The sequence below is a fragment of the Talpa occidentalis genome, unplaced genomic scaffold (assembly GCF_014898055.3).
Source record: "Talpa occidentalis isolate TD23 unplaced genomic scaffold, MPIMG_talOcc4v2.1 talOcc4.6, whole genome shotgun sequence".
Lineage (NCBI taxonomy): Eukaryota > Metazoa > Chordata > Mammalia > Eulipotyphla > Talpidae > Talpa > Talpa occidentalis.
Window position 1 is genome coordinate 100,705,470 of NW_023604972.1, and position 16,253 is coordinate 100,721,722.

Here is a 16,253-nt window from a genome sequence, read left to right on the forward strand (position 1 = left end):
CCATTAAAGTTGCGAATATTGCCTAAAAAGGAAGTAGCTTTCAGTTTCTGCTATTCATTTTCACAAACAGCAAAAGAATATATTTGCTCCACAAAAATTGTATTAGTTGGCATTCACTAGTGCCAATTCTGGTCTGTTAGCTATCCCAATCATCTTCTATGGTTCTTCATGTCTTTATTTTAGGAGAATTCTAAAATCTGCTTGGAGAAAACATGCTCATTTATCTCACAAACACAATTTTTTTCATGTTGTTACAAAGAAGGAGAATAAGTATACATAAAAGACCCTTCATATTTAAGTTGGTTAGCAAAGTTACTAAAGCAGGTGTTTACTAGTGGATACGTGTGTGTATATATACACACGCACACACACACAAACTGACTTTTAAGAGGAAATTTTGCCCATTATTGCTGATTGTATTACAAATCCTGGTTTCAGATGAGACTGCAGAGATACTCATGTAAAGCCTTCCTTATTTATTGGTATAAAGTCAGGAAAATTGGATTATTTTAATGGAAGAAATTGACTGGTAGATTTGTCTTCCTGTGAAAGTCTTGACCAAAGATTTGGCCAACAAAACCTTCATCTTGCCCATAGAGAAGTTTTGTTCAGCCATTGTATTGAGGGCTGGCCAGGAACTATCCACAGTGAGGTGCTTTTTTCTGCTCTTATTTTGTCCAAGTGCATTCATCTTCTGTATACTTTGGCAACCAGGAATTTGTCAATGTCAAAAAAATATTCACTAGGAGGAATCTGTACAATATGACTCTGTTTAGATCTGGGAGTATCCAATTCAATGCAGATCACCTAACACTGGAGGGGAAAGCTTGTCAAAAACATTTATTTTGTTTGAATCTGGAAGTTTTAAAATATTTTCCATGATAAAGAATAAATGTAAAGATTATTTAAATGTAATAATGTGAATTTCTGTAGTACTCTACACATAGCTTCTTAGCTAATATTGTCACTGCAGTCAGTTGAGATAAGTTACACCAGTATGCACATTCTCATTCCTGTGTGCATAAAAAGAAGTGAAGGTTTCCAAGACCCTCAGAGAGAGGAAGTGAGTTTGCTAAGACTGCATAGATAGTAAAGGATGGATTCAGGATTCAAGCCAGGAGTTTTGATTCAAAATTCTGTGCTCAGTATTTCCCATACTGCTGCCTTTCCTTCCCAAGACAGTAAGGCAAAGACACTGAGTGCATAAACAACTTTTCCCAAGAGTAACTTATTTTATCAAGAAATTAAAATTATTGTATAGGTCTTAGAAAATTCTGTCTATATTTTTAGGATTTTAAAACTGAAAGGTCTAAGGCCTCCCTGGAGGCATAAGGGTTAGAATTAGAGCTATCACTGCCATGGCCTAAGTTTGATTCCTGGCCAGGGAGCTAACCGAAAGGGTGTAGCAGACCTCTACTAGTTTGCCCGCTTCTCCCCTTAGCAGTGTATTTCAGTGGATCTGCTAGTAATGATCCCCACTCCAAAGGGTGAATCCTCTCATCCTTCACATTTCTGGCCTATACCCCAGTTCTTTCACGCATCAATAAATAAATCTTTAAAAAAAAAAAACAAACACCTAAAAGGTCTAGACACACTCCAGTATATTTGGATATATTCTGAGACCCTTTTGGAAGTGATATTCTGATTCCAGGGGCAGAGAATACCTAACTTTTGTGAAAAAAAAAAATTCTGAAGTGGCTTGTGATAAATTTTGTGCCACAAACACATTAAATTGGCAGACACATGATCAATACAGTGCATATCACTCCAAATTATCACTTAAAAGTAAATATACTAGTGACAAAAGGTAGACTTTTTACATATTTACTTACATCAATTATTTATTATTTTCACTTAGGAGGTTCATTTTATAACTGAAAAAAGTGATGTTACTGATATTATTGAATTGCTGAATAGGAAGACTTTTGTAGATCTGGGTTTAACATTGTAGTTACCTATTCTTATGTTGTTCAAGGTATCATTTTAGCTGCGCAAAGCATGTTCCTCCAAAACAAATAATGATATAGGAGGTCAGGAGAGTCTCCTTATTAAAAAAAGGACAAGACAGGCTCTTTCATGTATACGTTCAATTTAGTTTTTCTAAGTCACCTTGTCCCCAGTGTAAAACCTAAGACTGATATACCTACGAGAGATAACTGACACGTCTCTCATTCCATTTCAAGCATTAAATATATGGGTAATGTGGAAAAAAGCACCATAAACATTTGTGCTTTCAAATGCCCTCACTGCAGAATGGGTAAGGACACAGCCCGTCAAACAAATGGAGTTTGAAATTTAGAGTTTTGACTATGACAATACATGGTCTTAGCTTGCTGCAAGTTAAAAAAGACAAGTTTTAATTTAGATAAAAATAGTAAATTGCCTAAATATTGAACACATGTATGAGAATATATTAAATCAATGACTAATACATGGTTTTGAAATCTGGATAAATGTTTAAAATGTTTCTTCAATTAGAGCCTGCAAAAGATATAACCTATAAATACAATTGTTGGAACTGGCTTTATTTTTGTTACTATGAATATGATGTATTTGATGTGCTGTTAATAGTTTATTCTGCCAAATACATTCATTTGATGAACCATATCCAGATTTTCAAATGGTGGGCAGGAGTGTGGATGCTGCTCGCCCCACTGCCATAGGGGGAGGGCTGCTGCAGTCAGGGGCTGGCTTGCATTCTCTCCTCCACTCTCACCCATTCTCCTTTTCTTCCTCTTGTCTTCCTTCCTTTGTTAGCATCTTTCTTTCTAAAACCATTTATTGGGGCCTCCCTGGTGGCGCAAGGGGTTAAGACACAACCTATGAAGCTATCTGCAGCCACTGCAGCACAAGTTCGATTCCCGGGAGCTACCCACATGGTGCAGCAGACCTCTCCTGTCTTGCCTGCTGCTGCCCTCAACAGTGTATTTCAGTCAATCTGCCTGTTCTGCTCCCCATTCTGTCTCTGGTGAACCCTCTCATTCTCCACATCTCTGGCCTGTACCCCAGTTCTTGTATGCATAAATAAATAAATCTTAAAAAAAAAAAGAAGACATTTATTGAGCTCTTCGATGATTAAGTAAAATTGCCAGAACCTGGGCATAAAATGGCAAGTCAGATAAGCACAGTATTGCCTTTCTGGAGCCTACAAAAAGTAGGGAAATCAATATTATAATTCACTGTAATAGGTTTTCTAATAGGGAATTCAGGGGTGATATAGGGTTCCCTAACTGATTCTTTGAGGGAAAGAGAAAATCTCTTGGAGGAGAGGATTAATTTATCATTTACTCTTCTTCTTTAAATATTGATTTTTCATTTCTGTGAAATTAATATGCTATTCAAGGGCCTCCCTGGTGGCGCAGTGGTTGAGCGCTGGTTGCGAAGCTGCCCACAGCCTCTGCAGCACCGGTTCGATCCCCGGCTGCTCCCCGGCCACCGGAGGAGGGTCTCACATGGCGCGCAGACCTCTCCTGCCGCCTGCTGCTCCCCTCAGCAGTGTACTTTGGTCCTTCTGCCTGCTCTGCTCCCCGCTCTGGCTCTGGTGAATTCTCTCACCCTCCCACGCTTCTGACTGTACCCAGTGCATGTATAAACAAAACAAACAAACAAACAAACAAATAAATAAAACATGCCTCTATTAAAAAAAATGCTATTCAAATCTCCCCCATCTTCAGTTTTATTTTTTATTGTTCTCTACACATGCCTTAGACTCTCACCCACCTTCACTGTCAGTCTCCTTCCCTAATCTTAATTCTTATGCTCCAGCATGTTTCTTTTGTGTTATAGTTTGTTGTTTCTGTTTATTTCTCTAGCTAGAAGGCAAAGCTTGTTTCTTACTTTCCTTCTCAGCATTCCACTTGAAACTCTGCATCCTGTAATAACCCTGAATGTAACATTGTGTCTAGCACCGAAGTCTCTGATGGAACTAAAATAATTCATGTTTTTTTTTTTTTATTCAATCACCCAAATCATTCATTAATTACCTACCATGTACAGGAAAAAAAGAGAACTAAAAAGACTATCCATCATAAACAAACACCTTTAATAGAGGAGATCAGATATATTCCCAAATAGGTTTAATAAAGTAATTAACCAATATCCTTTCTACTATTCAACAATTGCTGATCTAATGCTTCCTATGACCCATCAGAATTGTCATAGAGCTTATATTCTCATTGGGGGATTTTTGACAAGTAAACAAGTAAATTCAAATATTGATTTCAGATAATGGTAGAAGTGTTAACAAAAACATAAAATGATATACTGTGGTAGAAGAATGTGAAAGGATTGTGACAGGTTTGTGACCTCAATGAATAGGTGCCATTTGAAGTGAGATTGAGTGATAAAAAAGAAGCCAGTCATGGGCAGGTCAGAGAGAAGGGGACTTTGGGTGACAGTGACAGCAAATGCAAATGAGGCAGCTGACCGAACTGAGGGGAATAAATGCGTGTAGTGTGGTTGATGCCCAGTGTCTAGGGAAGAAGTGGTTTGAAAGTAAAGTTGAAGAAGAAAAGTGCTAAATGGTTATAACATATTGTAGGTGATGGTAAGGAGTCTGGATTTTATTTTATTTTAATTCTTTTTTCTTTTATTGAGGCACCATTAGTTTACGGCAGTGTGTAGGTTCCAGGTGTACAGTTTCTCACCTCAGCTACAGTCTATGTCACACCACACCCACCACCAAATGTCCTGTCACTGGGTTTAACTTTAAATGCAATGAGAAATCACTGACAAACTTTAACTAGGTGACAGCACAATATGATTGACACATTAAAAAGAAAATTCCCTGCTGGCACGGGGGTTAAGTCTCAGCACTATCAAGCTATGGACAGCCACTGTGGCATGAGTTCCTTCCCCGGCCAGGGAGCTAACCCACATGGCACAGCAGACCTCTCCTGTCTCACCTGCTGCTCCCCTCAGCTGTGTATTTCAGTAGATCCACCTGATCTGCTCCCCACTCTGTCTCTGGTGAATCCTCTCATCCCCTGCATCTCTGGTCTACACCCCAGTTCTTGTTGTATGCATAAATAAATAAAAAGAATTTTTTTAAAAAAAGAAAATTCCAAATTCCTGGATGGAGAATGAATTCTAAAGAAAGGTAGGTAGATGCCAGGAATCCTGATTGGTGACTATTACAGTGACCCATGTACATGATGATGGTGACTTGAACATGAAAGCTAGGAGAGGAAACACAGAAATGGGAAAATTAAAGTTATTCTCTGGAGGCAGAGTCAACAGAACGTCTGTATGAACTGAATGCCATAAAAAGAGTAACAGAAAAATTCATCAATGTTCCTGTATGCAATGAGTATTCAAAATAGGAGTTAGGGATATTGGGGTATGGAGCAAAGATTGAATTCCCTATCACAATACTTCACAGTATGAATCCTTGGAGACCTTAGTGTGGCAGTGATGGAAGCCTTTATATTGCTTCAATACATCTACAAGGAAGCATAACTTTACCCTTGAAAAAACTATGGAGAATAATTAAGGTCTCTACTTTTGCCTGGAATTATATCAATTCAGTATTGCAAGGTTTGTCTTTATAAAAAAACTTATGAATTGTAATTTGTGTCATAAAATAGATCTTTAAAAACAAGTCCCCTGATGGAGAATATTTAAAGATGGAAGTCCTTGGAGGTGAAAGGTTTTGAATAGTCCACTTATCAATAGTTTTCGATTACTTTCCTGAGTTACGTGAGCTGCCCCCCCTCTTCCCTAATCATCTGATTCACTTGCTAGTTGTTCTTTACCCTGCTGACTTTTGTCTATAGTAACAAGGAATACCAATGACCCTAAATTAGACACATGTAGGTTTTGAAAAATTCAAAATAAATAGATTTTATAAAATAATATTTAATAATCCATATTCCAACTTCCCCATTTTCAACATTAATGTTTCCTTTAAAAGTTGACCATTCAATGGACAAGCAGTATGATTTTATGAAGTATAATTGAACAGATTTTTTTCTCCATTAAAATTAGTATATAGCTTTAGTCTTCCCAATAGACACCACACACACACACACACATAAATGTATTTATATACATGGGTATATGTATATACACATATATATACATGTTTATATATATATATATATATATATATATGGGTTGAGAATTAAGAGTACTGAATAGAAGAATACGGTGGTCTTGGGTGGTTATGAAGATTCTGACACTGAATTCTAGTGCATTGGCAACTCTGTCATGAGGTAGCTATTTGATCCTATTCAAGTCACTTGAATTATCTTTCTTCAATTTCACACTTGCTAAGTGTTGTAGTAAAAAAGTCTTGATGAAATGTGACAAATATTGTATCACACAAAAAAGATAAAAAGGAAAATGGATAACTAGAAATGCTAAATTAGGACTTTAAAGGTGAAAAGGTAGAATTGGAAACAAAGGTTTGTATTTTAACATATTTTTCAATCACAATATTGATTTTTAATCTTTTTTTTTAACACTTGTCACTACTTACTATGTGCCAGGTACAGAAAATATGAAAACATGCAAATAAACCAAATATGAAAATGATTTAAATTTCTCGTTTTTATTCAATACATATTTGATTTTGCTGAAGGAATTTTCTTTATTCCTGAAATGGAATAACTTTATCCACATTAATTCGGGGTGTTTTGGGTCATATTTGTTCACTGTGCTACCACAATATTCTTTTATATATCATTTGAGTGATTCCAAAGTAGACAGGTCCCAGTCAATAGTTTTTAGAATTTGTGACCAGCTAAAAATGATAATCTTTTAACAGTACAAGAAGTACAAATAAATCCTTATTAATGTATATGCAATACTCAAATTCCATGATATCTTTGAAGTAGATTTCTTTTTCCACATGAAAGGGAAAAACAGACAATTTTCTGGGTTTTTTTTTTTTTTTGTTACAATGCTTGCTGGAAATTATTTCTTTTTTTTAATTTTAAGAATAAAGAACCCATATTTGTGTATTGTCTGTAAAATGATATGATCTTGTGGGTGTTTTCAGTAACTTTATTTAGAAAGTCTACAATTAAGAATAATTTCATTTGGTTTATTTGCATTCCACTTGACATACTCTTCCAACATGCAATGCATTTCTTTCAATGTGGGATGAGAAATAGAAACTAAAAATATCAGTTGTTTTATAAGGAACTTGTTCATGAAGAAGATAATGCTTAGTAATTAATGGCCTTGGTCATAGCACTGAAATCAGAAAGAATTGTGGCCCTTATAATTCAGAAGATCTACCTCATAGAATAATTTTCACCTTTAGAATGATTCTTATCAACACAATCCAAAACTATACCCAGCACCTTGTACTGTTGTGGTATTCTACTTTTAAAAAGCAATATTACACTTTGCAAACCTGTCTGTCATTCGACAGCAATTGGGGAATAAATAAAAAAAGGCACAGGATTAACAGAAGAATTTATATTTTCACCTATCAGGGAAGATAGAGCAATAAGTAGGTTAAAATACAATGCCACAAGATAAATTCTTTTTTTTTTTTTAAGATTTTTATTTATTTGTACAAACACTGGGTATAGTCAGAAGCGCGGGAGGGTGAGAGATTTCACCAGAGCCAGAGTGGGGAGCAGAGCAAGCAGACTGAAGTACACTGCTGAGGGAAACAGCGGGCGGCAGGAGAGGTCTGCGCACCATGTGGGACCCTCGCTTGGCGGCCAGGGATTGAACCAGTGCTGCAGAGGCTGCAGGCAGCTTCGCAACCCAGCACTCAACTGCTATGCCACCAGGGAGAACCACACAAGATAAATTCTACTAAATAATTCTAATTAGGAAAGATGAGGATGCTACTGACTTTGTTATATTATCTGAGCCCTCTTAAAATTACTTGAGGTAAGTAAGGAAAACATTGCTATCTGCATCCAATAGATGAGGCAATACCTCTTGACTGGTGAAGGGCAGAGGACTAATAGGCCCTTGTTGGCATAGCTAGGGTCTTCTGATTTCTCAGTTGATATGCCCTGTCCTCTGAAGCACTGACCCAAATCACGAGCTAATATTATGGCCTCAAATTACTTGCTTCCTTCATTGATATATAGTTGGTATAAAGAGTATTAGTTGACAAAAGTTAGCCTGTTATGAACTTTCTCTGATGTGAATTCAAGTCACATTTCATGCATCTCTAAATAAGGCATTCTTGGTTATTTTCTTTTTCATTAAAAAGGGGCTATGGTTTTCTGTACAGAGACATAATGAGCCTTTATTCATATTTAAATATTTAAATGGTTATCTTTTCTTACATTTTACAAGCAAATTTCAGGCATGAGGCTTTTTGTCCAAAAATGGAACAATAAAAAATATCCTGGTTCCACCAAACCATAGTTAGATTTAACAAACATTGGTGTCTTGTATCTGATTTTCTAGAGAAGAGATATTTTAATCATGTTCTAATATTTAAAATAGTTCTTGTTGCCTCAAAAAGTTGGAAATTTGAGTTTTCTTACTTAGTATTCTTAAATGAGCACTTTGGATTAGGTTTCTACTCCCTAAACCACCAGATGAGTATGAATGAACTTAAATTACACCATGATAACTATTGTATGGACCATGTTGGAAACCTCCTGGGTACTGGCAGCCCATACAAACCAAATTATTGAGAATAAAGATTTATTTCTAAGCTATTCTCTGACGAACTTTGAGCGTATGAAAGGGAAGCTAATTGTTTTAGTCTTTTCTGTATTGATTATGTTGGAGGTCTAATTGAATCAGATAGACATAATATATACATAAGGTGCTGAACCACTGAGATAATGCAGTTGGACGTGTTGCAAACACTGATATAATTAAGGATTTGTTAACGTGTGTATAATAAATGTCTATTATCAAAGACTTTTAACTAAGTATTAAAAATTCACTCTCAGCTACAACTTGCATTCACGGCCTCAGCTAGGAAGCAATTTTCTTTTTACAAATAAAAAAAGTCTTCCTCTGTAAATCTTTCTAACTGATTTTTCCTTTAATAAAAAGTTTCAGCCATGGTTTCCCTGCTGAAGAGGAAAATTCCTGATATACAAGAAATCAAGGGAAACAGTTCATTTCTATATCTAATGTCCTTTCTTATCATATAGAGGACTCCTTTAATATATATTGGCATTTTTTTATTAAAAGAGAAAGTCATGCTTGTTTTAAGAGGTTAAATAGCAAAGATGTACACAAAAATATAAAAAAAAAACCCTGTCCCTTTTTTTCTTAACCCCACCTTCCTGATACCTATTTTTATTATGTTTTACTAAACATTTCACATTTCAATATACTTAGATAAAACACATACATTTTTTTCACCCTACTTAAAAAAATCAAATTAATACTTTATTCTTCTAACTCCATTCCAGTTCTGAAGCCAGATTATTTTTGTGTCAAGAGCAATAGCTGGGCCAAGCGGTATATAGTCTTCTAGCCTTTCCTTTCATAAATTGCTTACATATACATACATCATGAATTTATCATTGTTAAATAGTAAAAATAATTTTAAAAATAATGGGCTGTTTTATCGAATTGTGTGTGCTCAAATAACAAAGCCGTGCACACACACACTGGCTCCTTCATGGCCTTGCAGAGAGGTCCTGAAGGCCTTGCGGTCTGTGACAGAAGCACAGCAATCCGGTTAGCAACACACCAATTCTGCCCACCCCACTCTCCTGAAGAGGAACAGCTGGAACTCACTATTCATTCCATTCTAGGTCCAGTGGTTTCTACAACTTCACATCCCCAAAATAATACTCATGAATGTTTTGATCACAAGATGGAAATCTTTTCTGGGTTCCTCTCCCTACTGCTAGTGGGAAGGAGGTGTCACTACCAAGTGATGCTCAGCCCCAGGTTAGCACAGGTAGAGGAATGACACACATTTGGTGAGACATCATTTCCATTTTTTCAATATTTTATATAGTGTTGCTGGCTTAACAGGCAAGAAAACGATAGTACTTACCTCAAAAATGAATGGTAATTGTTCGATGATCATTATGACTCAGTACTTTGATAGTTACTGTGTTAACTTTGTATTGCTGTGTGACAAAATTAAAACTTGAAACAATACTCAATCACCATCCCTCAGTTTCCATGTGTAAGGGGTCCTGGCATAATTACCTGGGTCCTTTATTTGGGGTCTCTAGGCTGCAATCTAGATGTCAGCCGGAGCTGTATTTCATCTGAGGCTCAAGGTTGTTGGTAGAATTCAGTCCTTTGCAAAGATATTACTGGAAACCATGGCTTTTTAGTTCCTGATTACACAGCCTTCTCATGGTATTTAGCCCCTTCAAGGGTAGCAAGAGTCTCTCTCTCCTCTCCCTCTCTGACTCTCTCTCTCTCTCTCTCTTTTTCTCATCTGCTTAGTCAGAGTCTTGTATAATGTAACAAAATCATGGGAGTGACATCCCATCATATTTGCCATATTCTGTTGCTTTAAAGCAAGTTGCAGGCTCCATCCATACTCAAGGGTGAGGGATTTTATAAGGCCGTGCATCATTAGAGTCATCTGAGTTGTTTTTAACACCTTTATGTACATGTAGATGTATTGGTTGGCATATTTTATTAATTAAATTAATACATTAGAATTCTGACTTAGCTGTCACTTTGGAAATTGCCACTGAAACATAATTTCCTATTGAATAGTATATTCAGCATAAGACACGATTTTACTTTTTATTTTTTAAATGAATTCTATAGGTCTTTGTCTCCTAAAGAAAAATAATCCTTATGTACTTGAACATTTCTGACTTGAGTCTATCTCTAGGAACCCCAGTTATTGGAGCATGCTAGCCTCAGTGAGATCCACATAGGGTGTCAAAGTGAGAGAAATCTTTTTAATTCAATATTTCAGTGTTTATTGCTCTGTCCCGATCCCTCTGCTAGATATTTCAATATACATTGCCCACTGAAATAAAGGTAGCTTGTTCAATAGGATGTTCTAAATAGACACTGCCTATAGGAATATTAATTGATTCAACCAGTTTGGAAAAAAGTGAAAATGTTATTATTCACCAAGGTTGAAAAAGAAATTTTGGCATCTACATATATATATATGTAGATATATATCCCAGGGAAAATCCTCCATTAAAAAGTTCACGATACCTTTGGTTCATATACTAAAACTTGGATTGAAGCAATGATGGAATCATACCAAAGTGAAAATGAATGGTTTATTTCAATATGGACAATTCTCACTGATATGTATGTATGTGGAACAATTATATGTATGTAGGGTGAACAATTATATAAGAAAATATTCATTGTGCAAAATATTTCATAAAATTCAAAACCATAGAAGACTCAATACATTCAATTATTGATGCATAAACACTTGATTGAAAAAGAAAGAAAAGCAAAGGAATTGTAAGTCAAAATTTAGACAAGAGAGAGGTTAAGAAGAGTGAAGAGAAGAATACTGATGCTTAAAAACTACTGGTAATGTTCTATTTTTTATTATTATGTGTGCTTTCCTACATTACGACATACATATATTCTTTTTTAATAAACAATATTTTGTAATGTCACTTAAATTAAAATACATGTAATGCAATTTATAATAAATTAAAATTAAATTTTAAATAAGGCACTTCAGCACATTACACAGTTTGAAGAACAGCTTGAAGAATCTAAATAGTTTAAAGTGCAAGTGCTCAGCAGTGAACAAAGAGGGAGAGGAGGTCTTGCTTAGAACAACCTCAGGGGGTTGGAGAGAACTTGGCTTCTGTCTCCCTCAGCAGTTACCAGGTTTGAAAACTTCCAAAGACTTAGCTTTGTCTCATCCCACAGTCTTTCAATGAGCCTGGACTGTTGGCAAAAGACACACCTGAGTTTGAATTTCACCTGTGCTATTTATGAATCATGTGACAACTTGAAACTATATAAGCTGGGTTATAATTCCATAACCTAAGTTCATTTCCTCATCAGATGCTCAAAGCATTAATACCTGTGTCACAAGATTATTTTAGAGCAAGTGGATAAAACACTTCTTATAGTAGCTACTGCTGTTATTATCATCACTATAATCTCCATTTTCTTACTTAACCTAACATACTTATACCTACATATGAACATTGAAAGACATGGAAATTGTTTTACAAATGATTCTCATAAAAAATAGGCAATAGTACATCAAAATTCTCAAGCTTGGGAAAAACAAATTTGAAATTAGGATATTGGGTAGCACACTAAAGCCCCAGATGGATCAATTCCTTCCTTAACTTTTTGATGGTTTTCATTTCTCTTCTAATTAACTTAGAATACATTAAATTAGGAAAGGAAATTATGCAGGGTCAATCTGCCTGAAGCAGCTACCAAGTGACCATCATGTTTTATTTAAGTATTTTATTTAATAAACTATCCAACTGTATTTCTTACCACTTTTGTTCCTCGGTTGTTTTTCTTTGACATTTAAATAAGTATGGAGTAAGTGAAAACCTTTATGTTTCACACTACTTGGATCATCCCAGAAATTTTCAGTTGTATTAGTGATCTGATTCAGGATTTTGGGCCTATACAAGTTGGCTGTGTTTAAACATATTTGGAATAAGAATTAATTTACATTTGTAGATAGCTAGAAAACATCTATTTCTATGACCTATAAACAACTTTGATAACCTTAAAGAATAAAATCTTTCCCCAACATAGTCAATGTGCAAATGAGACAAATACTAACAGAATCTTTTCAAGATGTGATGGTTTGAGGAATTACTTTGGATGAGTCTTTTGCTATCATTACAGTGTTGAGATATACCAATTTTCCAGAAGTGCCTTACCTTCAGACTACATAACTACTAAAATCTTTGCAGTCTTTTATTAGAGGTCTACCAAGAATTTAACCTAAATAAGTTTGAATGTTTATAGTACTGTTAGTTGAGCAACAGAAACTTAGATGTGTGAGCAATTCATAAGTTAAAATAATACTTCTATATAGTCAAATATAATTTAAGGTAGATACAGATGATGAAGATGGTGGGAAAATGGCTATTAGATGAGAGACTGCTATCTGACACAGGCTCTCTCTTTTTAAGTTGTATCTGTTCTATACAGATACCTCTTAAATCCTTCAACATATTCAAATTTGAGTATGGATTAACTGAACATTGATAAGTTTTACCAATAAATTGAAAAGAATCAGATGCATGCATCTTTTCTTTCCTTACTTTGTGGATGAGGACATATTGAAAGAATGTTATCAAGACATTGCTTTTTACATACATTCATTAGTAATTCAAAGATTTAGTAGCTGATGGTGATGTTAGTGTAATTAGCAGGAATAAAATGGAAGAAATGCATGTTGCTATAGCAATATGTTCATCATGAATGATCTACAGCATAAACACCCAGATTAATTTACAAGATGCCAGGTAGAAAGCTGCATGGCTGACTAGGCTACTCTTAGATGCCACAGTATTTGTTTTTATTAAGTACAAACATTACAGTGGAGCTTTCAAGGTATGTGTGCTTGTCACTGTCAATCACAAAGGGATTGCATTCCCAAAGAGTTTTCAATTCACTTTAAATTTTTAACAGATGAAGGGAAACATCTTTTTTTCAGAGAATTAGAGAAATATATACCAGTACAGATGACATTTTGACACTGAAACAAGCTTAACAATTTCCTTGTTCATGAGCAGAGTGTGTTTCTGTTTATCTGTACACTTGCTTTGAATACCAGAGGTATGGGGATTTTAATGTGCAAGAGGATTTAAAAATGTTGAAATTGGAAGCCATGGTGTCAGGAAACCTCTTAAGAAAGCACTTGTGGACATGACCATAAGCTGGATGACATTTTAGCCCACCATAGTTTAAGTTATTACTAGAAACTCCAGTCAAAAAAGGCATCCTTACCTCATTGGACAGGGAAACGTGATATGTGGGTGTATATATATATAGGTGTGTATTTATGAGCAAGTCTGAAAGATATAATTGCCAACTGGATGCTTTTCGCTGATGGTATTTTGGGGCCTGGAGCCAGACACATGAGGTGGTACTAGGAACTCACATTCTTTAGCATGGCCTGTGGGGTTGTTCTGAAACCTTGGCACAAACAGAGAGCACGTTCGTGACCTCACTATCTCATTTCTGTTGCCTGAATTGGACGACTTTAGAGTTGGACTACAGTTAGAAGGGACTAGAAGTGGGTAGATAGGTAAGAGAAATGTTTTGGAATTTTAGAGTTAGCGAAGTTTACATGGTCTTGTCTTGCATTTCCTTATCGTGGATACTTATGGCACACAGTTATGCAACTGATGGGATTTTTACCAATTTATACAGAATGTAAAACTAGCGGGAGAAGTTATGATGTGGGTAGCGACTTTATTTTCTCAAAATATTGAATAATACATGATATGAGGAGACTCAAAAAAAAATGGAGATGACATGTGCTAGTAGGACACTGATTGTGTAGTATCGATTTGCTACAAAAGTGAAGCCACTGGATGCCTCTAGAGTACCTGGTCTAGGCAAGACAAAATCTTTGTCTTGGGTAGTAAACTATTTGCAAGCCTCCCAAGTATAGAATTTTCAATAGGTGGCCACACGTTGAAGGCAGGGCCTTCAAGGACACTGGGGAGAGGAGAGCTGTGGTTGTGCTTTTTCTCCCGTCTACAGAAGGATTGGGTCTCTGGGACTAACTCCCAACAGCTGGTTAAACCATGTACGTTAGGAGACTTGGCCAGAGGAATCCTACACTTTAAGCCAAGCCTGGCATTCACCAGAACTGTCCCAATGGGATTTAGCCTGGAGGCTAAAGGGTGCCAAACCCGAGTTTGGACACTGTATTACTTAGACTGGATAGAAAAATGCTGTGTAGAGGAAATGAACAATAAACAGTGTGTCCTTTGGGGTTCCACAAAGGAAAACAATAAACTTGCATCAATCATGGTTCCAATAAAGGATGGGTTGCTTCAGGCTATTGCCCAAACAGCGGCTGTTGCAGGCAGTCAGCCTCTAAAGAGAACAAGTGACTTTCTTTTCTTACCCCACCCTGTTAGGGAGTCAATTGCTGGCCACCAGTGAAGCTGGTGCTAATCTAATTAGGATGTTTTGCTTTAACTTCTGCTGTGTTTTTTTTTTTTTTTTTTTGGTCTGGATTAAGGAGCAAGAAAGGATTTTTTTGAAATGCTACATTTTCAAGTTGTTTGTATGGGTTTAAATGTCTCTGTTACTTTCTCAGTACAAATTTTTCATCAGTAAAACTGATTTAGGCATTTAGACTTTTTACGGTATTACTTAAGGTATACAGGACAGTGATTCTCAATGTGAGGTAATTTTGCTTCCTGGAGATATTTAGCAATGTGTTGACACATTTTTAATTGTGAAGACTGGGAGGGAGTATATGACTACTGGAATCACTGGGAAAACCCAACACTTATATGGACCAAACTGTCAATATCTATCTACAAGTTTAAGAGATCTTAATATGGTATAATCATATGATAGTATTTTGTTAGTGATCCACTGTTTAATATTTTTCTTATTATCATCATTTAAGGGCATATATGTATTGTTTGTAAGGTATATCATATCAAAGCCTCAATAAATGTAAGTAAAACCAAAAGCAATTAGCAACCAAATAATAATTTATGTTCTCTTTTCAAATCAAGAGTGTATGGGGGGAAGTTTCATTGAAAATATGATTTCTAAAAAGATGATACTTTCAACTTTAATCTCTGCTCTAAAATATGAAGATGTGACCATTGTAAAAATCCATAGTGTTCTAAAAGCCCAAATATTTGTATATTTTTGGTAATAAGATTAAAGTACTATAAACTCTGGCAGAATAGCACCTGTAATTTATTAAATATTTATGATGTAAACTCTGATATATAGATGATGAGACGTGAATACTAGAAGAGATTTTACAGATTAATTCCTTTAATTTTCCTTCTCTTTAATTTTAAAATTACTTTCATGCTTTTAACATAATAAAATAACATAAGCTTATCAGAAACTTCCATACATTTTAGAAGCATGTGAAAAGTACAAAAGTACCACATCCTTCCTGCTACCCAAGAAAGAAACCCTATTAGGTCCATTGTTTTGTTGTATATCCTTCTAGAATTTTTAATTTATATGTAATTTTTATATGTATTTCATTATCTGTATTTATCTCAGTCATTGATATCAATATTTATCTCAATCTCTTCATTCAACAGATGGCAGAACAAGCCCTGGGAGAGCACTTGACTTGCCCAAAGGCATCCCATTGGCAAGAAATAGTGAAATATAGACCTGAGGACTCTATAACAAGCTCCCACAAGTTTCCC